The 11889-nt window shown below is 41.9% G+C and overlaps 1 protein-coding gene across 1 annotated transcript in view; it reads right to left on the bottom strand.

Annotated features, from left to right (window-relative positions):
- Window positions 1–479: 479 nt before the first annotated feature.
- The window catches only part of LOC129214152 (uncharacterized), a 113209-nt gene continuing 101799 nt past the window's right edge, over window positions 480–11889 (bottom strand). Inside the window, exons 20-21 of the transcript XR_008579620.1 lie at window positions 8494–8659; window positions 480–6262 (exon numbers count right to left, since the gene is read on the bottom strand). The gene's annotated coding sequence lies outside the window, so the exon portion shown is untranslated. The remainder of the gene's footprint in view (window positions 6263–8493; window positions 8660–11889) is intronic.

Here is an 11889-nt window from a genome sequence, read left to right as displayed (position 1 = left end):
CACCCCGACCCTGTGCACGCTGCCGTTGAGTCCCCGTTACACAGCGAGGAGGGAAGCAGCCCTCCTCAAAGCCATCCCTCAGACGCTGGATCACTGGTAGGACTTCCCTGACTGCTCTTTGAGGTTTAAGTTGCCAGGTACCACCTCATGGTGCTGCCAAATGGCGGCTTCTGGTAACGTTTTGGTTAGACGCCTCTGTCTAGTATGAGTTTCTTTTTCTGATGTGCGCTGACAGGGTTGGGAGTCTAAGCAGGTACCCTCGGTTACTACTCCCACGTATTTCAGGATTATTAAAAACGTGACTGGTTTGGTGCTGCTGATGGCTTCTAAAGAAGATCTTTCCTGCATCACCTGGTCCCACTGAAATAGTCTCATGGTGAAACCTAAACCCTCTTCAGGGACTGGTGGGAAGGAGACAGTGCTCCCAGAAGCAGAACTGGCCAAACAGATTTCCATCCAAAACAACAACAAAGTGCCAATAGTTTGTAAGAAATTGAGCATATGATTTTTAGGTAAATACCTTTCAATACAACAAATTTTTGTGCCTATAATAGCTTTGCAATAAATATGTCCCATGTCAACCATTTACCACCAGCAGCCTTCATTCTCCTCTTGCCCAGAGGCATCTCTGTCTGGGTGCAGCTTTTCTGCCTTTCAAACCCAGCTGGGAAAGGTGCTGATCTGGGTTGGAGCTGCGGATGCCGGCACATCTTGCTGCCTCCCGTTCTGTAGAGGACGAGGCTTGGGATACAGACAGCTCACACAGCACCTCAGTTCCGTGCTGGCCATAAATCTGGACGCTAACAGACAAAAGAAATTAAAGAAGCAACAGGAAACTAAGAGGAGGAATAAAAAGCACCGAGATCCACTCTCTGCTGAACATTGAGGCTTTCTGCAGGCAAATGTGAGCTGGGACTGGTTTTCAGTTGGTGTGGAGAACTGGGGGTGAAGCACAAAGTCTGCAGAACTCAGCAAAGCCTTTCAGAAGCCATAAAGCAGCCAGAAGTCCTCTTAGGTAGCAACAAATACAATACTCTCTAAAATTCAGAAAGCCTGACTCAAATTGTAAGGAATCTCATTGGTCAGACAAGAGGTAAAAAGAAATTTTACTGTTTTCTAGGAATGCGTCGATATCCTCTTATTCAATGACACCAACAAAGAGGGATAGAAGAGTCGGGCTGAGAAGTACCACTTGCTGTAAACGAGGAAAGGAAACAAGAAATAACACAAATACTTGCAGCACAACTTTGTCCCTTTTGTAGGAACTGGATCTGTCGATTAAAAGCTTTATGCCAACACATAGGAACACCTGTCTGGAGGACTCTTGTGAAACAGAGCTGTATGAAAACAGGAACAGAATTTCTGCCACAATATTATGTAAATAAATACAAATGTATAAATAATTCCACATTATTTCAACATCTCGTGCTTAAAAACTCTTCTGTACCTCATGCTGCTGAGTAGCCTTTTAACACTGCACAAATGACAACAAATATATTTATAACATGGACAGAAATCTAGATTGAAATTTGAAACTGCTGACAATTTTGAAAGATCAATCATTTGTCAGATTAAAAATTTTGCAATCATTTCAGACAGGCTGTTTTAATTTCATTTTGTTGTGGACGATGACATCAGCTGTCTCTATAGAGGGGAAAAAGTGGAAAAAGAAGAAAATAGGCAAAACTCAGATGAAGAAACTGAAAAAAAGGAAAGTAACGCCAGAGACCAAGTTGGTCAGCCAGACAAGGTATAAGCTGAATCAGGGGTTTCAAAAGTTCACTTTCCTATTTCCTTGTCTGCAGGAGCAGGCACTTGCCAAGTCTGGCCTGGCAACACCATTTTCCTGTTCCACGTCTCTGACTTGAATACCTTGGGGATGCTGGGGGAAAGACGAGTTGAAAAGTGAGGTTTGCATTTAATTCATAAGCAGCAAGGTTAATCGTCGTTCTTATTTTATCTGACAAAGAATTTCTTAGTATTGATCCAGCTCCCTCTAACAGGGATTCTTTTTTTTTTTTTTTTTCCTGTGAAAGAAAAATGAGTAAATAAATAGCGACGATGCTCAAGAATGGAAATTCAGTTAGATTAAACTCATGGATTCTTTCCCTTTCTGGATGCATGCCGTGGAAGCCTAAAACTGTCTCCAGTTGGAAGTATTTTGCCCTTTCACAGGGACCTTCTGCAGGTGTGCTAGGCACCTTTCTGACAAAGGGAGGAGTCGCAGGGAGAATAAGGAGAAAACACCATGGTTACATTTACATTTTCATTTACCTCTTGGCTTGTAAACTTGCATTAAATACAATTTTTGTATCAATATTGCATGATACTTTTCAAATCTCTTTGGAAAAAAAAAAACCATCTTGCTTTGTATAATTAGTCATTTGCCTCACAAAAGGGAGAAATAATCTGCCTCAGACTTCCTCTCCTGCTTTTGAGGTCCTTGCTCGTGTCTGGAGGCCTTACGAATCCTCCTAACCCCTCGGTAACAGCAGCCCTCCTTCCTCTCCTTTGCTTTTTTTCTTTACCCTAATTATATTTCCCTTCTGTCAAGCCGAGCTTTCCGTTTGCTGGATGCGTAACAGGGTTTTGTAGTGAGCGGGCTGAGCGCCCGCCAGCATCCTCCCAGGATGAACCCCCAGCTCCGGTGCTGCTCCCCTCCGCTCTGCGCTCGCCCTAACGAGGACGCGGGCGGTGGAACGGTGCGGGGGGCGAGGGGGGCGGGAGGCTGCATTCAAAGGCAGAGTACCGATGACGATTCGAACCTGTGTCGATGGAGCTGGGTGGTCAGGCTTTTTACCGCCTTTTGACGTTCTCGCGGGCTAAATATTGTATTTCCTGAGCTGGCTGTCGTCTCCATCTGGCTCTTGGCTCCCGTACAGACCGACTTGTCTTCTCGACAGCTGGCCCTGCGGCTCGCAGCTAGTTACGCAGTTTGTTGGCCGAATCCAAAACGAATTCACCTGGCTAATGGGCTTAATGGTTCTTAAGAAGATTCCGTAAATATTTTATAAAGTAAATTTCACTTCACTTAGGCATAAAATGTAAAGAGATCCTACAGGAATATAATGAAATCTTCAGCCACACATACCCATATGGCTGGAATGACTAAAATGAACAAAAGTTTTTGCTATCTAATTCAGACAGATGCAGAATCAAGCCTAGATTTTCCTTGCTTTATTTTAATCTGAAAGCCAACCTTGCTTGGCTTTTTAAGTAAGCTTTTTCTGCGTGTTTGCCTATTTTTAATGGACCTCTCTTCATTCCATTCCATCTTCAAGTATTTTTTCAAATTTTCTGCAGCAGCAGAACAGAGAAACCAATGAAAAACAATTGTCTACTTGTATTTGTTGGGCTTCTTTAATTTCCCTGACACTCCACTATAATAAATGTGTGCTTTGTTACCCGTCTTAGGAAACAGAATTTTAAAATTGTGTGGGAATTTTAGAGGTGGTTAAGCAAATGAAGTCAGCAGGATGTCTGCATGTGTGTAAAGGTAAAACCGTTCAGATATGCTGACAGCGTTGGCATTTGAGGTCTTTATTCAGCATTTCTTACGCAGCCAAACCTTCTGTTTGGCCAGTACTGCGAACCTGAGCACCCTCCAGGCCCGAGCACAAAGCGTGAAGCAGGGTTTGAAATGCTCGTGGCCGGATTCTGCGACTCCTTCCAGCAGCATCTTCCTGCAGTTACTCGCTGATGGATGTCGGGAAATATTCCACGCTTACGCTGTTACAGCGAGTCCAATAGACTTAGTCTGGATTTACATCGGTGTAAAACTGAGAGCAAAAGTTGACCCTGTAGCTTCTTTTTACTCCTTCGTAGATCCCAGGTAGGAGTCAATTGTTTGCAACATCAATAGGCCAGTAAATTTCATCGTTAATGTTGACTGCTCTACCCACAAATAGTTTAATATTTCTTGTGTTTATTTTTATTCAAAATATTTCCAGTAAATCTCCTCCTAATTTACATGTTTATCCCTCTTGTAAAAACAGAGCTTTGGTGGACTATGACCGTAAAATCAACTTAAATACATCAGCTGCCTTTATAGGAGGCACCCGCAGCTATATAACTTGTTATAAAGTAAAATTTAATTCTTGTTTTACTATTACATTTCAGTTCCTGTCTAGAAAAAAAAAATCCTTTATTTTTTGTGTTTTCAACTAATTTACCTGATACATTTGTGCAATTTTATGAAATAAATAATTTTGCGAAGCACTGCGCTGACCTGTGCAATGATCTTAGATTTTTTCAATTGCATTTTAATGAGGCAAGAAGTGTGATTTTTTTGCCCAAATGGAATAAAATCAGATGATACAGTCAGAAAACCAGAAAAATAGCCTAGCAGAAAAATCTTTCCCTTTTAGCAGGAGGGAAGGGGAAGGAATATGGTTTGTTACTTGCTCTGAGTTTCAGAGCCCATTTCACTGAGCAAGATGGTAACGGTGAACTCAGGATGGAGTTTGCAAAGGCTTCAGCAATCTGCTGGCAGGCAATTTAGCTTAAACTGTTGAATATAATTTACTAATTTAGCGTCAAGGAAACCACGGAAAGATTAGATCCTGAAGTGGTGTGATTTAGTGCATCTCCTCTCACATCAATCGAGGTACACAGATTACGTCCCCTCAGGAGAATTTGTCCCAGATAAATTTCTCACCGAGTGGTTTTCATAGCAAGGGCCAATGAAAAACTAAAAATAGCGTTGCTGAGGGAATAATTTGAGTTAAAAGAAGTGTCTAAGAGAGTGAATTAAGAGACTGTCCATTGGTTGTATTGCTTGTTTGATATTTCAAGGGAGTGGATTGAGTGGAAGGCTCGTGATGATATTCGGGGAGGAAGCCACAGGGAATGGCTTCGCGGTCAGATTTTTAGTGCCATCTGTTGAGATGTGCCAACTTTAACAGAAGAAAAACCCCATGATTTTGTAGATATTGTAGGTTTTGGGTTTTAACTTACCAGCTTTCATCGCATCCGTTTGCTGCTCAGACTAGTTTCCAGCCTCCTTGCAGCACGGGTGATGTCAGATGGTCCTGCTACATCCACACACTACTGGGAAACGTGAAAATCCGTGTGGTGCCTTCAGGCAGCTGGGCTCTCTCCTCCAAGTCTAGAACAACTATCATAAGAGCAAATCTCCGAAGCTGGGCACAGCCCTCCAAATCTCTAGAAACACAGTAGCAACTGGGACAGAAACGTGCCAGCGCATTTTTTTTTTTATTTCTTCTCCCCGGTATATGGCTTCCAACAATTATTCTCCCCTCCTACAACAGGTTTTTTAACCTTTTGCAGCGGTCAAGCTGCTTGCAGGGGCTGGTGTCGAGGCAAGTTGGGATGACCCAGTAGTGCAACAGCCACGGGAGAGCTCCATATGGAGAGGCCTAAATGAGCGAAACTGAGTGAATAAATGATTTCTTTAAAATGAATTAACCAAGGAAAAGGTTTAAAGGAACAAAACTATTTGGGGGTCAACCCCCAAAAGTGTACTTTCCACTTCAATGAAAGAAATAGTCTTTGGCCGAATGAATCCTTTCTTTGAGAAGAGTAGAGGGGTTGGGTTTGTCCACAGACTTTTTATGATGGGTAAGTTCTGAAAAACAAACTTCCAAAGAAAAATCTTGACATTTGTTTTGTTGTGGTAGTTTAGGGATAGGAGGGAGAAAATTTGTGATAGTAGAGAGAGGAGAAAATTTGACCCCAAATCTTCTAGAAATTTTCTCTAAAATTTGACCTTTCCAGAAATTATTTGTGACTGCAAACGTGCAAAAGAACCTCAAAGTGTCTGAATTTTACTTCAGTCTTTCAGAGGCAGAGCACAGTATCTCAAACCTTGTTTCTGCTGTTTTCCCAAAAGCACACATCTTTTAAAACCAATGTGCCATTTTCTCCCTTTAATATTTTGGTTACTAGATTATTTGGATAGCAAATATTATAATCTCAATGTACGTTTTCTTCTTCAAAATGTGGGGCTAACTTAGGGAGTGCATGGAATTTATGTAACTTAAATCTACGACATATTTAACATCAAGTGTCTATTCAGTCCTAATATTTGCAGTTCACAGTTGGTAGTGGGTTAGAAAATTAGTAAATGAGTCTTTCAATCAGCGAAAGGAAGTAACACCGTGTAACTTACCCAACTATTCAGGCAGCTGGATACTAAGTCTTTACTGTACCTGTGTCTCTCGGTTGCCTGCTTGAGGATTCAGGACCGGATTTCACTTTCTCTTGTGTTTGTACCACTACCGAAAGCAGTCTGGAAGTAAAGCTGAATAGACAATTTTAGAAGAAAAGATGCTTGGTTTTGTTTTTTTTTTAATTTATCTCCGACATCATTAGCTGGTGTAATAATTTTCAGCTATACGTTAGCAATGTATTTAGAGATAAACATAAAGTATGAGTAGCCTAACCTTTGTAGCAGGTAGGAATTGATTAATCTGGTTAAATATTGTGATGATTTCTAATCAAAGCAAAATAATGTAAGACTTTTTTCCAAGGTTTACTTGCCTCCAGCAAGCCCAACTAGAGCTTCTCCTGCATCTCTCTAAAATGGAATCCTAACAGAAAAGCATTTTTCTCCTTGGTCAGGTATTTAAAACATAGTTTAAATGATTTCACATTTGAGCTTTCTGTTGTGCGTCCCTATAAATGTTTAAAACTGCTGTTGTCACAGAAATTATGTGGCAAGAAAAACAGTGGGGATTACAATGTTTTTGCTTTGTTATTTTTTGTTTTGGTTGGTTTTGCAAGAGTGAGCCATACATAAGCAGTCATTCCCCAGATGTTGGTACTAGACTCCTCCAAATATGCCTGTTGAAGTATCATATATGCATAATGACAAAAAAATCTCCAAACCCTGAAGTTTTAATGAAATATTAAGATCATGTTAGATACATCCTGATTTTTCAGCATTCTCAACCCTCTATAAAGCTCGACACCACATTTGCAGTGTTCCTCTGTGCTGTGCGTACATCACTACTGCAGTACAGAAGCATTAAATTAATTTTTCCATCTTCCACCCTTCCGTTTTTTCTTACTCTGAAAATTGTGCCAGCAGCACGAAGGCTAAAACACATTCCCTATCTGTCCTGCAAGGCTTGCCCATTAATCCAAAAGGTAAATTCGCATTATTGCCATGAATAACACTTTCCACTATTATTTGTAAGCGTGCGTGATGCTTCACAAACCATACCCACAGAAAGCATCCTGGAAACCATGCATTTACTGTCGAGGGCCGGACAAGACAATAGCATTGAGGATGATCAGCCAGCGCATGGGAAACACACGGCACTGCAAGAGCTGGGTTGGCAATCCTCCTTCAAATCCCCTCTAAGCTTGCTGAGGAAAGCAAATTCATCCCAGAGGACCCCCACCCTTGTATAATTAACTATATGTAATCTAGAACTTCCCATAGATGAACTGCAGCCATCTCTGGGATGGGAAAAGATCAAGACTTTTAAAAGCATTTTTCCATTAAGTTTGAATAATTATCTGGATGCGTCACCGAGTAATTTTTAACCAGACCTTTCTGATTCTGTCCAAGCAAAGCTGTCAAGAACAATAAATATCTATTTTCTATCTTTGTGGTAGTGAGTGCTTTAAAATGATGCCAGGAAGAAAACAATACATATATTTCACAGCAAAGGAATCAAGTCCATTGAACCCACCAATTCTCTCCCCTGGCTGGTAGGTGTCTTTCCTGAGTGACAGTCTGTTATCATTTTTTTAACCCACTGTCTTAAGGAAATGAGGCTCCTGAGCTCACATTCTGAGTTTCGGTTGGTCCAGAAATAACTAATAACTTCCAGAAATGCTAAACTTGCCAACAAATTGTGAAATCTCTGTCTTCTCCATCATCAGAGATGGATCAAAACCAGAGTGGACACGGTCTCGGGCACCCTGCTCGGGACTAAATGACCTCCAGAGGTGCCTTCCAGCCTCCACCACTCTGTGATTCTGCTAAAAGATTTATTTTCCCCCCCCCCCCCACCAATGAAGCTACCGAAATATGTAAAATAAATACTAGGCAAAAGAGCAAGAAAATGAAACAAATGTCCAAACAGTAAGTACCTCTGAGGAGCTGACAGCATTCAGTAACCACTCTGAGGTCAAAGTACTTGACAAGGGTGTCCTTCTCTGAGACTCCCGTTCCAAAAGTCATTTCTTAACAAGCAGCGTCCTGCTCCCCGGCGTAACGCCAATCCCAATCTACGGGGTTTTCAGCTCGAAACATTGGCTCTCTTTCAGCAAGTAACAAAATTTCACTGACTGCATTGCGTTGAGCTTTCTCTATGGCTGCTCACAGTTTTTCTATGGGATGAGTTCATCAGGATGAATGCTAATAAGCGGTTCTCTGAGCCTCAAAGGGTTCGGATAAAAAAGCTTTAACACAGAAGCTATTTTTTGCATGTATTCCAGCCCTTTGAGGAGGGAGGGTGTCAGAACAGCCTTCCTGCCTGCAGAAAGGGAGAGACAAATTGATGGAAAGGATTTACACACCTCAAGCACAGGCTCTGCATAACTTCTGTGCGTTCGGTCCCCAGAACTGGATCCAAAATCCAAGTGTAGTCGCCGCGTTCATAGAAATCAGGCTCTAGGGCTCCCAGCTCCTCAGTCGATAGCCCACAGCCTCATCATGAAGAGAGGTAGATGGGAGCTCTGGCCTCTATACCAACCGTATAGAAATGTTATTTTAACCAACAGCTTTTCAATAAAAAAATATACAAAGATGTCTTGAAGCAGTGACTGGCACTTAGGTTTCCTCCTCCCAGCTGACTGTCCCAGTCTCGAGACAGTCATTACTCTACGTGCAGCTCACTAACGCTCGACCGTTTTTGCACAGCGGCGAGGGGAAGAGGTGGGAGTGATTGAAATGAATCACAACTGTTTTCTCAATTTCATTCCCTGAAACGTCTGTTTTGCACAGCACGCCCGCGCGGATGCGGTACAATCAGCGCCTCTAAACGAGAAGTTGCGGGAGCCTGAGGAGCGCCCGTCGGCTCGGCACGCTGCGGGCTGGCTCCGCACGGCTCTTCCATCAAATGCAGCCAGAGCTGTACTTTAGCTCGGAGAGCAGAGTCATCGCAACCGGGTTGTCCTTTCGCAGGGCAAGTTCAGTAAATCCATAATCAAAAGGGATTTTGGTGGGTGTTAATTTTCCTAATCAGCTTAACTCCCGACAACAAAGTGAGACCTCAGATTGTTTTAAATGGCAGGATTGCAAACAACAAACTTCAGTTTAAGCAGTAATGACAGCAACTTAGGATATTATCGGAGAATTATTAACCGGCTGAGAAAAGTTCCTGTTTTGAAACTGAGTCGAGCAAATTTCTATTTATAATTACATCATTTCGGGCCAAGCCCTATAGAGCTTGTTCAGGAAAATTTCTAGGAGCTAGAAGAAGAGTTTTGGTATAAATATGCTCATCAGTACTTGATCTTTATAAACAATAACCTTTGGGGTTATTTTCTTTTTTTAGTTCAATGCTCCTGACCAAATGACATCACCAGTTACTTATCCTTGTGCAAGCAAAACAGTGTCAGTTATTTATGTTTCAAAACACATTGCAGCATTTTTAAATTGCATCCAGAGACTTAAAATCTGCATCTGAAAGCTTTTGTTGCAAATGTCGTCGTTGTAAAATAAGCTTCAAGCAATATTTACCTACTTTGTAGTTTTCTGTTGTTTAATTACTGCTGACTGTCCCCGACTAAACTATTCTCAACGGGCAAAATTCATCCCTGGGTAAGCAGGCGGCAAGTGTAAGGCTTAAGCACATTTAGCAACCCCTGCAATCATTTCAATGATACCCAAGAAAGCAGAGTCTGCCGCTTAGACGTATCACGTGAGCTGTGGTACTATGCTGTGATGTGAAATGCTCGAGTTAATGCTAAATAAAATCTCATTTGCACAAGGTATTCATACCTGCATGAGTCTGAGTTAGAGTTTTCATTAAAAGGCTCCCCCTTTCTTTGGTGCTCTGGGAATAAAGTAGATGGATCAACTTTTGGTATGTTCTACTTGGGTAGTGAGCAGCAACAGTGAAATGAATATTTGCATTTAGTTTGGTGAGAAAACTTAATAATTGAGCATTTTGGCGGTCTGAAAATGCCTTTCAAATCAGGGAATGAAATCTTGGTTTTATGAACATCCACAGCAAAACTTCAGTGCGTGAGCAGGGAAGGATCTCACCAAGAGCCTTTTGAGTCCCTGGTTGAGTCAGAGCACCTCAGCACTTCGTCAAAGCAGCCCCTTCATATATATTATATTTTTTAATATATTCTTCTTTAAGGCGAGCAGCTTGAAATTTGTTTGTGGTTCTTCTGAGTCATCATTAGCAGCAACTTCTTAAGCACAGGAGTGAGTATTTTCTAAGAATACTTCCAGGCTTTAGTTGTTGTACAGTGAGTGCCCAACAGGTTCCCTTTTAGATACCCCACGTTTTTATTCGCTTTGTCTAACGCAATTTTTTTCCTTCTCCTACAAGCGGTGTATGTATGTGAAAGGCATTAATTCAAACTAGAAGACCAGCATACATAAGTGACTTCAAAGCTTTTATGCATAGAACACTTTCCGAGTGACCACAGTTTTTATTTTTGCTTTACTGTTCGTTTATACAAATTAGCAGGCGTGCTCTGCCTGGGCGTCTGGCAGTTCAAACAGGAAAGGAAAAAAAAAGGAAAACTGGAAAGCGGAGTTCAGCCACTGTCCCAGGATATAATTGTCCATTTATGGAAGTTAAACTTTTTTCCACTGAGTCTAGTGTTGGATAGTCTCAGCTCTTTGCATTTTTGGTTTGAGGAAACTCTGGGAAATTTCTGCCTCTGGGGGAAGAAATTTGTATTTCAGACCGTGAATTCTTAGAAAGCCCTTGTGAGTGCTGGCACACCTGTAACACCAGCCCCTCTGGGAGCTCAGGTCCGTTCCGTGACCCGTGCCTATATGAGCTCCACTTCGTACAGCATTTCTTGGGGCAGATTTGAATCCGCAGAGACACTGGGCAGGCGGATGAAGTCAGAGATTTCTGCGGGGCGCTGCAATCCCGCAGTGCGGGGCTTCTCCTGTCACGTTTTTGCTGGAGTCAACTAACGTTTAACATGAGATCCAGAAATGATCTTTCCTTTTCTTGCTGAAGTACCGCACGTACTACCAGTAGTGTGCATTTTAAGGAAAGAAACTTTCAAAAGAGATCTCTGTTTCCTTCTGGAGCGAGCAGCTCTGACACAGCTGAGCTGTCGTGAAAAAAGCAGAACAGCATTTGACCCGCTGCCTTACTTCACGCAGCTGAATTTTACTGAGCAGAACTACTTATATATCATGTCATCATTAAGCTTTCATATTTCATAATACACCAAATATCAGCTTTGTGGGTTTTGTAGGGAAACAAATAACCCAGATGTAAAAATACTACAGTTCTTGCAGGTTGCTACTTGTCGGAGTGCTCCCAGTTGTACCAGTTTCCCCAAACAGAAGGCTCACAAGACGCTTTGGCTTTTCCGTCAGGTTTGCAGGTTTATCCTCCCGGTTTGCAGGATAAAACTGTCAGCTGCTAAGAAAAGATTCCACAGACATTATCCACACGGAGACTTAGAGCTTGTCTATATAATTCCAAATAAATGTTGAGGCGTAGCAACTGTTATTCTTTATACCACTAAAACTTAGTAATACGGTTGACTCAAAGAGACTTGAAAAACCCAGTCTTATACAAAATAACACTTGGGGAAAAAGAATGAGGTAGGGAACAAGGTCTATTTATTTATTTTTACATATAAAGCAGGAGGTCTCTGAAACTCACAGGCACTGACAAAATAGCTTGTTTGAGAAAATTGAAACGTGTCTCCTCAGTAAGCTCCCGCTCCGTAGGAAAGCTTCGTGCTCTCTGAAGGGGCTAGAAC

Source organism: Grus americana, chromosome 17 (genome assembly GCF_028858705.1).
Source record: "Grus americana isolate bGruAme1 chromosome 17, bGruAme1.mat, whole genome shotgun sequence".
Taxonomy (NCBI): Eukaryota; Metazoa; Chordata; class Aves; order Gruiformes; family Gruidae; genus Grus; species Grus americana.
The sequence above is the reverse complement of the archived record's forward strand: the minus strand, read 5'-3'. Positions and strand labels throughout refer to the sequence as shown.